This window comes from Bactrocera neohumeralis, chromosome 3 (assembly GCF_024586455.1).
Source record: "Bactrocera neohumeralis isolate Rockhampton chromosome 3, APGP_CSIRO_Bneo_wtdbg2-racon-allhic-juicebox.fasta_v2, whole genome shotgun sequence".
NCBI lineage: Eukaryota > Metazoa > Arthropoda > Insecta > Diptera > Tephritidae > Bactrocera > Bactrocera neohumeralis.
Window position 1 is genome coordinate 45,541,969 of NC_065920.1, and position 17,161 is coordinate 45,559,129.

Here is a 17,161-nt window from a genome sequence, read left to right on the forward strand (position 1 = left end):
AGTAAATTGTGATCTATCTTCTGTCCCTCTTAAGACTATGTGAGTAGAAGGCTTGCGCATTTTCCCTTCAGCTCCTTTAAAAATGATTTTGGTGTCTTTCATTGTGTTATTTTTTGCGTTATCAGCTCTCTCATAGCTTTTCAGACCGCAAAGACTTCTGCTTCAGTTTGCCGTCTAAAATTATTCGCAAATACTTGGTATGAACTTAAGTTGTTACTCTTTCCCCGCTAAGCCTCGGGAGTTTCCATGCCATATTCGTCCAACCGACATTTACCTATAGCTAAACTGCATAGCTCTAGACTTAACTAGTTTAGCTTATCCTTTATGGCAGTAAACACTGCTCGAAACCGCTTCATCTATTTCATCAAATAAGGCACTTCTTTGAAAATGTTTTGACTTAAAAAAAATCTTGTAAAACGATTTGTAGGTTCTAATTAATTATATCTAATGGTATACAAACTCGATGTAATTTTAGGTGGGAATGTAGTACACACCACAGACTGAAAATCAGTTAAAGTAGTTGACTTAACCCGCGAAATCTGCCTAGAAGGAGATGGAAACACCTACTACCTGTAGAAAGCAAAAAACTGTTACAAAATTCAACCAAATTTCTTGATCTTGACAACGTATCGGCTCATCTATTGACCATAGCCACGTCCAAATTGGCAAAATTAAACTAAGAACTCCTATTCAGAATGTTTGAACTTTGCAGGTTCTAAAGGAAACATATTTTCAATTTATTTATGATGCTTTAAAAGTTCAAAAGCCTTAGGAAGTTTTAAACAACCAATATTGCTCTAAGCCAATAATTACCCATACACAAATTACGGGCTTTAACTTTCTTTTATGAGCCACTTTAAACTAAGGACTTAGCATTTAAAGCTATAGACCTAAATTAAGCAGAAAGCCATAAAAACCCTTTTTACAGCACTATTTAGACAAAAGGTGCAGCATAAAACTCGGTCACAGCCATACAAAGCAAATAAGTAGTGCCAGTATTTAATGTCCTGTACTTTCAAATGTCGGTAATGAACGTAGCGTGTTATCCAGTGTAAATGTCTTAAATATGCTCCAACAAAGCCGTCAAGTTTATGAGCCCTAAAAAGGATTAAATCAATTTTCATGCGAATTGTGAGACGAAACACACTAAATATCAAATCAGACATTGGTATGAGCACACAGACTACGATGAAGCGGAGCACTTGTGCAACTTAACATCTTTCTGGAGAGATTTTTTGCTTTTGGCTGCAAAAAGAAAGTGTAACTCTCATTGCAGGGATTAAGCAGCAACATCATAAGCGGATAAAATTGAGCCGGAAACAAATTATGACAACGAAGCGACATAAAACTACTAAACTACAATACTTCAAGTGTTGTAGATATAACGGTATACAAATACTCGTACATAGAGCAGAGCAAGCAAAGAAATTGAGCCAATGAATACGAGAACGAAAGTGGAACGGCAGTCTGCAAGACCGAAGACGACGTGACGGCAAAGATGAAGGCGAAGACGCATAAGTAAGAGCAAGTGCAATAATAATAGCAACATAAACTTAAGACGAGTCGTGCTTACTAGCATTCATACAACGGTTCTTATGTATATGTAAGTAGTATCTATGCACACAGCGCGTAATGGCTGCGGCAGCTTAAAAGAGAAAGTATTTGTATGACGAAGGATGCGATGGCCAGCCAACAGGGTTGTGGTAAGTTGATAAACTAGCGCAGAGAACAGTGTATGGAAATCGTCTTTTTTAATAAAACTCTAATTCTACAGAGAGTGCTGTGCAATATTGTCTGCAAAGGCCAGGGTACGATCACATCTGGGATTTCTGTGTTTAACGTTTTTGGAACTTTTTAGGTAAAATAATTTCAAATTAACATTTTTCAGGACTTGAAAAGATTAGAAATATTTGACACAAGAAGACTTCTTCATAGGCCATTAGGCTAAAATAATTGTCCGTATTGAATAATTGAAAAGTCCCGGCCCGGTTTATGCTCTTTCAACATTTCGCACGGAAGATAACTCCGTCCAATCACTATATAACGGTACTGTTAAAGACCACTTAAAGTTCGATTTTATCTGCGAGATGGTATGACAGATCGCGGTCAAAATTGAACTGCTGTCGCGGCACCAACTGTTCAAGTCCAACAAGAACTGTTCAAGCCCCTAGATAATATTTGGAACCTAGCACCTATAATTGACTTCTTGCCGAAAATATCGGTGAATGTGTGAGATATATAATATGATTGAAATTATTACCAACAACAACGTCAGCTTTGAAACCTAACGCAGAATCTATGTCGCCAACAGGAGCTATTTTGGACTGAGTAAGCAATTGAAAAGTAACTTCCTCTCTCGACGAACAAAGGCCAAACTCTACAAGTTCCTCATTCCCGTCCTACTATATGATGCGGAGGCATGAACAATAGCATCATTTGATGAGTCGGCCTCAGGAATGTTTGAAAGAAAGGCTTTGCGGAAGATTTATGGCTCTTTGCGCATTGGTAACGGTGAGTCCCGCAGTCAATGAAACAATGAACTGTATGAGATATACGGCGCTTGACATAGTTCAGCGAATTAAAAGACAGCGGCTGCGCTCGCTAGGTAATGTTGTCTGAATGGAAAAGAACACCTCTGCATTCAAAGTTTTCGAAGAAGAGGAAGAAAAAACCTCCACTCCGGAGAGATCAGGCATAGAAGATTCTGGCAGCACTTGGTATCTTGAATTGGCGAGATAATCTTGATTCGGGCTTATTGTTTTCTATTAACGGTTTAAATTTATCCAGAACTTCACTTAGCCTCGTTCAACGGACGTATATTTCTTCCTACGCCCATTTGTCTTAGAAGCGGATAACTGACTATAAGAGCCATGGCTAATAGAACTCAATAATTTAGTGGAAAAAAATGGATTGCATTCAGTATAAAGATTATAATCGATTTTATGTACAGCTATCCATACCTAAAAAGAGTGAAATTCCATTCGTTGATTTCGCGATCTTTGCAAAATAATGATATATTTCGTAATGAAACTTGATATAGTAGGCAGCTTACAATTGATTTGTAAAGCCTCGGTAAAAACAATGAATACAATGCTATATTGGAATACATATATTTATATTACCAGAAGTGATCTCTTGGCGAATAAAAATCAGGTTTAAATAAGTTCTTTAGGAATTACGATAAAAGAAACTAAAATATGTTCATATATTTCCCAATTACCTTTTTAAGGGACATATTAATATTAGATCCGATTTTTGTGGTTTTAATATTTTTTACAGTAAGTAAAATAAACGAAGCCATATGAATCTGTACTGAACACTTAGGTAAAGTTAAGCTTATAACGAAATTGGTAACACTCTGAAGGAAGAGTCAGAGTAAAGTAAATCAGGATGACACCTGAGTCGCTTTAGTTATGTCCGTCTAGTATGTATGCATATTGATCTGAAATTTAGTATGCGACCCTTTCTACTTTCAGTCCTTTTTTGGACCGCAATAACATATAGCGGCTATTCAAAGGGACGGATCAAAATCAAGTTAAAGAACTTCATAAAAAATAATTTTGGCTTCGGAGTAACTTTATTTCGACTTGATACTTGTATATAACAAACAACGTTGTTAGAGAGAACCAGCAAACATTTTTCATTGCATGAAAATCGTTGGTCGATAACGTTTTCTGATTAAGTGACACATTTTGCTATAATAAATGCAACAGAACAGACTTCAAATAAATTTTGATATCATCTAGTGAACTATTGCGAGATCAGCGCTCACTTATGTTAGCAAGTACCTTTCTTATCTATAAAAAATACTTTTTTTTGTAGTTGCATTCCAATAAACCGAAACACCGTACCGGGTAAATCCCAACAAATCCACGTCTACAAACGCAAGAGCATAGAAACTTCATAAATGTAAACGCAAATGAATTAAAAACAAATCCATTTGAAACTATGAGCAAAGTATAAAGTGTAGTTTGAAGAAACTTTTGCCAAAAACTTTCTTTGCACAGCGCACATAAGTGGGGGTGCGAAGGGCGCGCGCTGAGGTAATGCAGGAGTGAAAGTTGCCGTTGGCGGCCAAAACAGGCAGGCAACCGGTGCCGCAAAAGGATGCGATTGCAACAAGAAAATTGTGTGAAGCGACGACACACCGATAGTGACGCGACCGAACTGCTTGCCGCCTGGCGTGCGCGCATGTTTCGGCAGAAAGTCTTAACTTTAGTGGAGATGAGCATAAACCAAGCTAAAGCGCTGGCTACATAAAATATTAATTACCTGTATGTAGTTGGTGGTGGTGGTGTTATGCTGGCTGCCGCGCGCACGCAAATACACAAAACGCGCGCTGTTGGTGTTGTGGAGTGGGGTGTGTGAGCTGTTCGCAGCTAGTTTTTTATTTTTGATTTTTCTTTTATTTTTGACGTTTTTTTTATTTGTTTTTGTTTGTTTTTCTCTTTGCTTTTGAAAGTCGAATCACCTCGTTGAAAATATTCCGTTTTAATTTCGTTCCACTTTCACTCAAGTTGTACGAAGATAGCTACGTGTAAATGATATTACTGATTTTTACTTGCTTTTTACTTTGCACTTTCTAATGCCACGCTACACTTTCGCCAAGTTTTGTGCAACACGTGCCGTGTCGTGCTGAGCTCTGCCGTGCTATGCTCTGCTATGCTGTGCTGTGTGCAGTGATTGCAACTAATAAGCGGCAGGTGATAAGCATGGCATGCAAAATGGGTAATTCTCGCAAGCAGTTCGTGCGCGCTGACTGCTTGTGTGTGTATCTAACAAATACAGTGTTGGAAAAAATAACAGAAACCACAGTATATATTGCTATGAATAAAAAATAATAAAAATTTAAAACTCTTAATTTATTCTTCAAAATCAATGTCGCCCATTTTTTTCATCTTCGAAACAGTTGTTAAAGTCAAATTCCGGAATAGCCTTTAATGCGCCTAGAGATTCGCGTTTAATGCCTTCAACGGTTCCCCGAAGAGGTCGTTTGAATTTGCTGAATAGCCAGAAGTCATAAGGTGCTAAATCAAGCGAATCTGGTTGCCGCACAATATCGGTTGAAAATTCGGCGGAAAACTCACGAAGAATGAATCCAGCATGAGACAGTGCATTATTGTGATGTTAAGATATGAGTTGTCTGCTCATAATTCCGTCCCCTTTTTACAAATAGCTGCGTGCAAACGTCGCAGAACACTCAAATAGTATTCCGTGTTGACAGTTTGGCCATTCGAAAGGAATTCGGAGTGCACCACATTCGATAATCGAAGAAAACTGTGGTTTTTTCGGCTTCGGGTCATCTATGGCACGATATTCGGTCGATTGATCGTTTGTTTCTGGCTCATAAGTCAGTAATAATAGGTTTTATGGCATCTTGGTAGTTGGAAAGCATTGTTTCGCAGACGTTAACGCGACGTCGTTTTTGGAAAAAATTTTGGAAACAATCGCCCGTTCACTTTCCTTAGAATCTTTCACGCCGTTTAAATTAACATGTCTTATTATTTTTTGCCTACAGTAGTATAACTATATTCGTGCTTTTTACCAAGAGATGGCGTAACTTTTTTAATTTTACATAGTTCCAGTTGTTGGAATATGCGTTGGAAAGCTACTGTCTTTGTCTCCAGTGTATGTGAATGTTTTGAAACATAGGTTTTTGAGACGACAGAGGGGATCCAAATAGCATGCACCTTGGCTCTCAAGGCTATTCCGGAGAATGCCTTCCGTGATGCCTTCAATGCTTGGAAATCGCGCTGGCAGCGCTGCATCGACGCAGAAGGAGCCTATTTTGAAAGTTTTTAAAGAATTGTAACGATTGGTTCAATAAATTTGTTTAAATCGACTCAGTCCTATTACTTTCCAGACAAACCCTGTAAGTCGTTAGTTTTTTTCTTGTCATATATTGGCCATATCTGTTTAGTTATATTGCATTTAGTTATATTTTTCCATCTGTTAATTGCCAATTGCTGAAATTGTACATATTTTGCTTTCTCCTAATCGATCTTATTAAAAATTTAAAAGAGTTTGAGAAGAGGAACATTTCTAGGACGGCCAAAACTAGTTTGAACATAATGAACTGGAAGGTTGATTGTTGACAATCACGAGAAGAGCTCGCAGGGAGTCACTCAAGCAGCTATTTCAAAACGTTTAAAGGCAGTCGGATACAGTCAAAAACAAGGAAATTGGCGGCCATATGAATTGAAGTCAAGTGACGTTGAAAAATGTAGAAGATTTTGATGGCGGAGGTGTTGCTTGAACCCTACATTGTCGTTATCATACGTGAGACTTGGCCAATAAGCCAAATCAGAGACAAAGCCGTAGTGTTTTGTTTTTGGTGGCAGCTTCTGAGCTTCTAAAACCGAGTGAAACCATTAATGGTAAGCGCTACCGTCAAGAAATCATCATATTGAAGAGAACGATTGCTTTAAAACGTTCGGTAGTCGCAAATTTCAACGGCAATAAATTACCCTCATGACAATGTTCGGTTTCTTGACCCAATATCTGTTAAAAATTATTTGATAAACAGTGCCTTTTTGCCTTACTCTCCGTAGAGTTCAGACTACATTTGTTACGGTTGATGCGATACGTCCTCACTGGAATAGGGTTCGCACCTGAGCAGGGTCGATACTGCCATAACCAAAAACTGGCAAACGTGGAGGAGGCAATATAATGATATGGAGACTCTTTTCGGTTCCAGAAGTTGGTCATACATATATATTTTAAAAACCAAAAACTAAATATATGTGACCTGGTCTACGAAAAGATGCTTAGGTGTCAAAAAAAAGGAGAACAATTAATGAGATAACGAGAAACTGACGATTATTTTTAACAGCTTTTCCCAGAAAACTAGTTTTCGCACGTTAGCCCCCTTTTCGTAGACCAGGTCATATATATTACTTCGGTTCTCCACAAAACATTTGAAGACAACATATGTATAACATCAGCATGCTTCTATTATTTTTTCTAACACTGTGTGTGCATAGACAAGATTTTTCTGCATTCACGCCAACAAGTCTCACTTTACTGCTCGCATATTGATTGCAGCGAAGCACATACGTAGTTACATTGGCTTGCGTTTGTTGCACACACAAATATATGTACATGGCGTCATGTATATATTTGTTTTTAAGCACACGTATTTGCTAATAATTACTTGCAACACATTAACATTAACAGCGCTCTGCTTACGCGTACGCTTCTGCCTGCTGGCATATTAGTTACTCTCTCACACGCACATACGCATACATACGCTGAGCAAGTTTTGCTGCGCGCTAGAACACACTTTAGCACTTAAGTATGCGCGCACTTACATTCACTTATCGCCAAGTGCAAGTGCAGCGTCACACCAGCATACATATATAGAACACACGTTTATATGCAATTTACTTCCTACTTTGCACTTCAGACGCACACTTGCATAGAATTTGTTGCGCTAACACTTATTTGTTTTGCATACTTCCAGGCGTTTTTACCCACTCAACGCTTGCGCGGCCGCTTACTAGTTTGTTTTACTATGTTTTTCTAGTTTCAACATTTATTTATGCTTAAAGTTGTTTATTTCCCACTTTCATGTTTTTTGTTTTTCGCAAAATTTATGTTGAAATTATTTTTTTTCACACTTTGCTTTGTTTTTGCAAATCGTCACTCTTGGTGGTTTTTATTTGCCACGCTGCCGCTGCAGGCAGTTGGTGCTGTTTTGTGCCTAGCAAATAGCGAAATAATTGGAAAACACTGCAAGCTGGCGAGCGTGGAGAGAAGTAGTGTGCGTGTCTGTGTACTTGTGTGTGTGTGTGTGTGTGTGTGTGTGTGTCTAAGCGGCGTGAAAATAGTTTGTAAATAAAAAAGCAAACAAACAAACAACTAAAACCAACGAAAAAGCGCCCAAAACAGTCAAAGCAAAGCGGGCATCAGCAAACAAACAGCCGAACTGCTTGTGGCGCCACGCAGTGAGAGCGGAAGCGGTTGAGGTTCTCGCTCGCCCGCTCGTTAAAAATGGCACAAACGCCGTTTGCCGAAATTGAGGCTGGCACAGCCGTTTCAATCCCATGTTTTTATCTATTTGTTTGTTGTTGCCAGTTACTGCTGTTATTGTTGTAAATATTTGTTTTACTGTTTTGTAGCGTGCGGGCGATTTTCTAGCGCGTCACTTTCGCGTACGAAAGTGCGAGTTTTGTTTTGGGTCTATTTATGTATATGCGCCGCTAAGTGTGTGTGGGCATGTGTGTAGGCTCTTATATGGGGGCTTCTTCTTACAGGGTGCGAAAACTAAAGGTTTCAGCAATAAATTCCGTAAAAATTAGAAATTGTTTTTTGAAAAAGTTCGTGGACTGAGGATTAACTACAAAGCTTCTAGATGACGCTGAAAAGAAGCAAAAAACTACTATTATACTCTGTAGCAACAAGTTGCAAGAGTATAAAAACGTTAACTTAGGCCGAACAGAGAATACTCTTCACAAATAAAGAATTTTCCATAAAAACTTGATTCTAATCGTTCCCATTCCAGACTCTCTCACGGAACCACCTTTTTAAGCATTACTTCGTGGGAGTGTTGAAGTTGGAGTGTTAAGACAACTAAGTCTCTTCTAAGGCACGGACTGACGGACGCCTACTCTGGTCTATATATCTTAGTTTTGTCATGATTGAGGCTGCCGCTTCGCTGACAGCTCTCCAGTTCTCAGTGGACTTACACAAGAGTGTCGTCAAATTTTCCTCCGTAATACTACCACCGAGTGTAGTTTTAAGTTTTTCCCTTGCACTTATAAAGCGCGGGCAATAAAAGAAAACATGCTCAGAGTCTTCACAGCACTCTGAACACGACGGACAATTCGGACTAATGTCGTGCTGGAATCTGTACAGATAGCTTCTAAAGCATCCATGTCCACTTAGTATTTGGGTTAGGTGGAAATCCAGGTCCCCATGTCGTCTGTCGATCCAGGAATTTATATCCGGTATGAGTCTGTACGTCCACCGTCCTTTGAGTAACGTTTTTCACCGCTGTTAAGCTTTTCACTTTCTCTCTTATTTTGGCTCCTGTAGTTGGCTCTGATAATTTGTACACTCGCTCGTATTCGTCACCCTGGATGTCAATGGGTATCATACTGGTTATTACTTGAGCAGCATCGCTTGAAATTGCTCGGAAAGCACTGATAACTTTTAGTGCCGACAGCCTGTGCACTGTTTTTACTTGTCTGGCATATGCTTTGAAGACTAGCGCCTGGATCCATATTGGAGCCGCATATAACACAACCGATCTCATTACCTTTGCGAGTAAAAAACGCCGGCTGGAACGCACGCAGCATTCATTATTTGCCATCATTCTTGATAAGGCATTCAGGATTTTGTTCGCTTTACCTGCAGTGTATTCTAGGTGGTCCTTAAATTTGAGCCTTGAGTCTACTATTACTTCCAAATATTTTAGGTGTGGCTGTGAATGAAGCTGGCTGCTGGGCCATGTCCGTTTGTATATACCCGAACTAGTCCTTTTATCCATAAGAAACTACTCAGTTGTCGAAACCGCCGATATCGGACAACTATAGCATACAGCGACTATATAAACTGAATAATCGGAATCAAGTCCTTGTGCGGAAAAATTTTTCATTTTATAAGGTATCTTCAAGAAATTTGGTATGGATTATTTACTGTTTTTTGCATCGGATTATGAATGATAAAGAAAAATGGATCCATTGTTAGAACTCTAATAACAAAACTCATATTTAAAACTTGTGATGCTTGGTTATAAAAATTTCTCAAGAAACTGCTTATTTGTCTGAACCTTTTTTATTTAACAACATATTCTTACACAATCGGTGTGAATTTTTGCTTATGGTGGACCATAGTTGTCAAACTAACTGAACCATAAAATTAATGTAATTATAAGCTCAGAAGAATTTACATAATACCATCAATATTGAAGGCTATTGTTTTCAATAGAACTCACACCAGTAAAAAATTCGGTATCCGCCACTGATTCTTATATTTAACTAATATTTTTCTAAGACCAATTTTGGTTCCAAAAGTGCTTAAATGATGTAAATATGAGAACTCAACTGTTTTTATATACCTCTCAATAAAACAGAGAACAAAAATTTTTGAAAATCTTTATTGCTAAAAGTATTTTGTGCACTTGTATTAACTATCGAGAAAACGGTCAGTAGATCGATCTGTTTTTTGTATCTACCAAGGACAAAATTACTAATATTTGTCAAGAAATTAATTAGTCTAAGCTAATTAAGGGACTACTCCTTTTCAGCACTAACCTAAGGTTATACTTACACTAAGAGGACTAAAATGTTTGCTAAACTTTCTTATTAATGAAATCACCCTGTACAGTTCGCGCTCGGTAAGCATCACTGGTTGTTTGTCGTAGTCTTCACGAGTGCGAGTACGTCTGTTTCGTAGTTTTGTGTTTGGCAAAAAACCGCACACAGAATAAATTCCAATTTTATGGCAAATGCAGTAAATTGTCAGTGAGCAACAAGCAAACGTAGAGCGCTGAACGAGCCAGCAAACGACTGAGGAGTATGTGTCTATATGTGCAAAAAGTGGCAAAGCGGCAAAGTGGATGGCGACGGATGATGAAGATGATGGTGATGATGATGGCGGCGCTGTTGGTAGCAGAGCTGTGCGACGTTGAGCCGGCTGGAATGCAAACTTGTAAACTGGCAGTGCCAAAGCGAGAACAACAATAGCAACACTATTTGCATACAAAAAAAAAAAACGGCTAAAAATGGAGAGAGCAAAAACACAGCCGAAAACAAAAAGTGCAAAACGTGCAAAAAAGCGCTTGGCCACATACCAACGCCGAGCACTTACTACTCGGCAAAGGCAAAGACATGCGAGCATAAGCGCGCTTGTAATGGTTGTGTAGTGGCAACACCACCATGTATTGGCATGGGTATAGAGAGGTGATGGATTGTAAGCAGGCAACACTAGCGCGTGATATAAATAACGGGTGGTAGCTTGCAAATTTCGGAAACTCCTGGAGCTGAGGTTGTTGGTTCTACACTACGTCCCGGTTTGTGGCAATTTCTAAACTAAGTTGCATACATATAAACACACCCATAACCGCTATTTCACACCAAAAGTGCCGCTAGCAGTACAGCCAGCGAAAAGCTTGGTGCGACGCGTACAATGACTTCCAAAAATAGCAAAAACAAAAAAATACTCAAAACAAAGCTGCTAAAACTCGGGTAGCTCGGTGGCAAGCGTAAATAACAACAGCAACAGCAACTATACCCGGCGCTCACTCAGCCCCCAGCATGAGCGGGAAAAAATGAAGGCGAGATAGTCAACGCCACACCGATATCCCGCAGCTGGGAAGAAAACTGCTGCCTTAACGGCGTCCACCGCTGCCAGAGGTTGGCGCAACAGCAGTTCATAAACAAGTCGCACCAGCCAACTACACTACAGGCAGCTGTTTGCATATATGAAGGTGTGTGTGCGTATTTTTTGTCACCGTTCACCGCACATTTCAACATCTCAGCAGCAATAAACGTGTCCGCCCGGGTCATTTGACTGCAGCTGCGGCAAGCGTACAGGCGGGTGGCAAGATGGCAAAACTTCCAACAGTGAGCGCAAAAAATATGCAACTATGCAGCAAGTGAAATTCCTGCTTGCAACTTGGCTACTTAAACAATCAGCTGCCTAAGAGCGGTGGGTATGACTTACACTGCCTTCAAACTTTCCGTCGCACGCTCCACGCCACGCAGCTCTGCTCGTTAACCGCTTTCCGTTTGTCAGTTTGCCGTTTGCCACTTTGCTTTCTGCGTTTGTTGCATTTCCGTCAGCGCAATTTATCGCCGACAGCTATGTTTCTTGGTGCTGCCATACATACATGCATACCGTGTATGTATATAATGCATGTTGCATTACTACTTGCTGCTGCGGTACGCAAATTTCACAAATTGTTACTGTTGCACTTTGCAAAATTAATTATTTTTCATTACTCATGCAACCGGTCATTTTTCAAATGGTTAAATGGCACATTAGCTGGCAAACTGCTTATATAATATGCACATTTATAATATATATAAAATTATATAGGTACGTATAAAGCTATGAATGTTTGCGCATTTCAATGATGTGCCACACAAATCTTTTTGTCAAAATTCATATTTGCTCAAATACTCATACCATGCCGTTTGTTACTGACTACTTCCTCTTCAATTTTTCGAAGGTTGTCTCAGCCTAAAAGTAAGCTATATTCGAATGTAAAATGAAGCGGCTTGTATCAGCAGCGGCTTGAGGTGAGTTAGTCAAAATAGCACATATTAAATCACTGTACTTTGATAAACTTAGGCCTTCCATTTGCCAAGCTTCCAGAGACTGCACTAAACAAATGTAATTTATGGAGCAGAGAGCTTCGTAGAGTATTTTGACAAGGTTAGTATTCCCGGTATTGAAAAGTAACACCTGATAGAGACATTCATAAAAGTTGTTATTTTTGTTGTAGAGAAACTACTTTTGCGATGACAAACATTGACCAGATATGATTATAAGCCTTATCGGTTTTGATCGTAGCCCTAATTTTATGGGAAAAGCTCTTTGTTCGTGGAAGATCGAAATTGAGCCACCACCTGCAGTTGGTTTTTGAAACGTTTGCGTTTTAGTAGAAAGTCTAAGAAAAATAATTGGCTGGAGTGCTATTCAACCTATGGACTCCCATATTAGTGACATTTCTTATTGATATCTTGAGTTTCGATATTTGATTAGGCTATGTTAGATTGTGTTACTGATCGTGGATCTCACTTGGATTGTTAGCAACAAATATTTTGTAATCTAATTTAAAGCTAAATATAGAGGTTAGCTTGACTAACTGAAAAACTATGGATTATGTGAACTTCACAAACCAGCAACAAACGGGTAAGTATATTATCTATCATCTTGACTTGATGGCAATTTCTTACTCACAGTTGATCAGGAGACGAGATCAAAGCCCTTATTCACTAATCTCTGTCTTGAATATTATTTATAACATCTCTTAAAAGTTGTTTTCAAAAAACGTTATACTGGAAGTATACATTGTGACAAAAAAGCAAAACTGTTATTAAATTTCTAAGTAGGTAGGACTGTCTTTAATTTCCATTATTGGAAAAAGCTTACGGTTGTTCAGTTTCATCAACAACACAAGCCTGCGAGTGGTACAAAGCCTTCAAAGACGGTTGAGAGATCGGTGAAGACATGTTTCGTTCTGGATGACCTTAGACTTTTTCAATTGATGAAAATATTAAAACAGTGAAAGATATGGTGCTTGAAAATTATGAATCAAGTGTTATAGAGATGGATGATCTTTAAACATGCTTGGTCGTGCGAGTTCTGATCCCACATTCACGGAGAGTATTATAACTGCCATTGAGACATATGTTTATGAGTTTGACCGCGCCAACGCCGTTCAAAAATCAACGCGATCCTCATTGATTTTTCCGATATTCGTGGTTGGCTGCATCATGAGTTTGTTCCAGAGTAGGGGACGGTCAATAAGGAGTTCGACTGAGGCGTTTGCGTGAGAACATCCGTCGAAAACGGTCGGAATTGTGGAAGAACAGTTCATGAATATTACATGATGATAATTCATTATCGTATCGAGCCACGATTGTGACCGAATTTGAAGTCAAAAACGAAATTAATACCATAAATCAAGCACCTTATTCATCAGATTTGGGTCCGTGTGATTTTTTTTTTGATCCCCAAACTGAAACCAAATGCGCTGAATTAGTTGAAGGCCATCCTAAAAGATTCTCATGAGAAGGAAAAATCGTTGGCATAAGTGTATTATATCTGGTCGAGATTACTTTGAAGGCGACAAAATAAATATTGATGACTAATTAAACTAGCTTCCTAACTGTTATTAATTGTGTCATTGAAATTTCAGTGTTCCCAAGTTGGCTAAAAAATTTTTTTCAGATCTTTCGAAGGCTCAAAAATTCTTACGGGACTTCATTAATCATTGAATAAACAATCAGCAAAATGTCAAGAAGACTCTCACTTACGATCCATTATCTGATCGAGTATCACACAGAATTTTATGAAAAATATTATTCAGCAACACTTCGCATTTATGTCATTATCCTCCGAACGTGTATAGTTTTTAACGCGGAGAAGAAAACATCGGATCAGACTAACAAGCTGTATCAATTTAACCTTGTCCGCTTATCTACGCGAAAAAGGCCAGCACTTTTTCAGATATCAATCTGAAATTTTGCTGATTTTCTTCTCTCCCCAATAGCTTGTTGAGGGGTTCTTTATATCATATTAATATCGGATCACTATAAAATATTGCTGACATACAAACTAATCGATCAAAATCAAAATAAATATTGTGAAAAAGACGGTTTCAGATTCAGCTATACATATGTAGTAGTTGCTATAAGGTAAGCTCCTCTGAATGGTGCTATAGCTTCGGTGCAGCCGAAGTAATCGTTATTTCTTTTTTGGGATCAAATTAAATTTCTCATCTCTTTCTCTACATTTTGAAAGTGTTGAACTCTTAGTGAGCGAGTTATTGACATGACGCTTATTGGAGAAATGAAAATTTTTAAGTTGTTATATCACAGCTTTACATATTTCAAGCATGTTGTACGAAATAATAATAGTCTAGATTAAATAATGATTAATACTGTTTCAAACAACATCCGGAAGCGATCATGAACAACACTAAATATTTCATTTTCTTCCCTTTAAAGTTGTTATAAGTAGCACTTCTCGTATAATAATAAGAAAAATAGGTCTATGGAATATCTTGAACTGTCCCAACCGTATTGTCGATAAAATTTTCGCTACTTGCTCTATAAAATTTCAAAAAAAAAAATCCGCGGAATGCTAGTTTCCAAACATTTGGTCGTAGATGACTTATTCTAAACAACAGTTGTAAAACGGATTTATACACGAGATGGCCATTTGTAAAACTTGGTTATTTCATATAATTTTTCTTATTTGAGGATCCGTTAAGTCAATGATGACCTCATGTGTATGATAAGCCTCATGAAACTTCTAGAATTTAAATTATGTATGTAGTTAATATTGACCAAAAATTTTAAACAGATCTGTTAAGACAATTGGTTTGACAGGGGAGCTTTGTGGAAATTTTTTCGCAAATGAAAAATAACCTTTTACTGAGTACGATGATCCACGTAATTCCGGTGGATTTTATACTATATTTATAGAAATAGATTATATATTTAAATATACATTTGTGCAAATACGTCGACAGTAATGTAAAAATTTTAGATATTAAGCAATAAGTTCACTGGAAATCTATTTGTCACCTGCATTGAATTAAATAACAACTCTAAATGGAATATTATTTGTATAAAATCCGAAAATTTGATGGCAAGGTATGGTCTATAAGAAAGCTTTATTAAAAAGTGAGATGTCAGATACTTTAAAAACACTGTTGAAAATACGTTGACGATTTTTAACAAAAAGTAGTATAAATTATTAAACCTATACCAAGAACTTCAACTATGTATGATAAAGTTTTTAATTTGTAATTGCAATACATTAGCACCTTATTTGAAAGACAAAAAAAAAAATGTGATAATGTCGTAAAAAGTTCTAGTTTTTGATATTTTATTTAAAAATGTTTATTGGTCTCAAAAAATTTATTGTTATTATGTCCTGAGCAGGTTATACATATTAAGTTTGCCAAAAAACGTCGTAGATTCTATAAAGTATGTACTCGAATATTAATGATCAGCGTGTATGTCCTTCGCCTTCACGAATTTTGGCACGGATTATTGTCCAAGTCAAACAAATCGCAAAGAATGAAGCACTACGGCATATAGCTGCCTTACAAGCTGAACGATCAAAATCAAGTTTTTGCATTGGTTGATTTATTTAACGAGATATCTTTACAAAATTTAGCAAGTGTTATTGTCTAAAGCAATGGTGTGATCTTTGAAGAAATTGTTCGTGTAAGATCACTATAGCATATAGCTGCCATAGAAAGCCACCGATGAAAAACAAATTTTGTATGAAAACTTTTTTATTTGTAAAGTGTGATCTAGCTTCGGTGAACTCGAAGTTAATGTTTCTTTCTGTTTATGTTTTTAATTTTATTTGAAGTTGAATTTTTGAAACGAGTTTTTTCAGGAAAGGTCTTTTATCTACAAAAAATTTTATTTGTAATATAAAATAATTTTAAATTTTTTCGCAGAAAATTTTCAGTTTGTAATAATCTTTATACACTCGTAGTTTTTATAAATGTTTTGAAAGGTTTTTTTTTGTATCAATGTTCTAGTATATGTTTCGGAAATGTAAGTTACTTCAGCAATATATTAAAAAAAAATGTAGTTTTAAACAAAAATGTAAAAAGTATAAAAATTGTATATAAAAGTAAAGTAATTAAATTATAGTATAATTAAGAAACTCAATTTTGGAGGTTGCCATCTTGAGCAGTTTTTCGATTTCGTACAGCTTTTTCGCTCATTTACAAGCTAAGTTGCGCTTTAATGATGCTCTCGTACACATATTAAATGTATGTGTCTTACATACATGAACATATTAACTAAATACATATATATAGAAATGTGTAAATATGTAACAGCTGTTTATACGAATATGCTTTGTATATACTTTTTGTGATGTTTTGGTTGATTTCTTATTGTCGTTCACGTCTCGTCGAGTGTCGTTTGAGCTGATTGAATGTTATTGTTGTTGTTTTTTCAATTATCGTTTCTTAAATGACTGCTTTCGGTAGTATTATCAAGTGCAACGCGCGTAAGCGTCTTTCAAATTCTGATAAAAGCGCACGAAGAACAAGAAACACTTATCACAGAACATTTATTTAATATGAAGAGGACACAGTAAGTGATTTTTATTCTCAAAATATTTTTATTGTTTTTAACTTTTCACTTCAAATTTTTTTTCTTAAAATTTTATTTAATATCTATAAACAATTAACGCGCGTTTTCCACTGCCACTTTTCCGTAGTCAGGTTAGACGGCGCGCGGACACAACCTGAACGAATGAATCTCTTTTCGTAACTGAATACAATTCGGCTAATGCGAAAAGCATCTAGCGGTAAAAGTTGCAGCGGCAGTTACTATAAGCAACAAACGTACTTATTGTCGCTTCCATTTTTGCTCAGCGGCACGAGCGCACTCACCATCTGCAGCAAGTCCTGCTTCGCTGTTCGTTAGTCAATAATCGTAGAAGTCACACA

The 17,161-nt window shown here is 37.4% G+C and overlaps 1 protein-coding gene across 1 annotated transcript in view; it reads right to left on the bottom strand.

Moving 5' to 3' along the window:
* The window catches only part of LOC126752717 (lachesin), a 241,696-nt gene extending 224,860 nt beyond the window's left edge, over positions 1–16,836 (bottom strand). The window contains exons 1-2 of the mRNA XM_050463694.1: positions 16,573–16,836; positions 4,273–4,531 (exon numbers count right to left, since the gene is read on the bottom strand). The gene's annotated coding sequence lies outside the window, so the exon portion shown is untranslated. The remainder of the gene's footprint in view (positions 1–4,272; positions 4,532–16,572) is intronic.
* Positions 16,837–17,161: the final 325 nt, after the last annotated feature.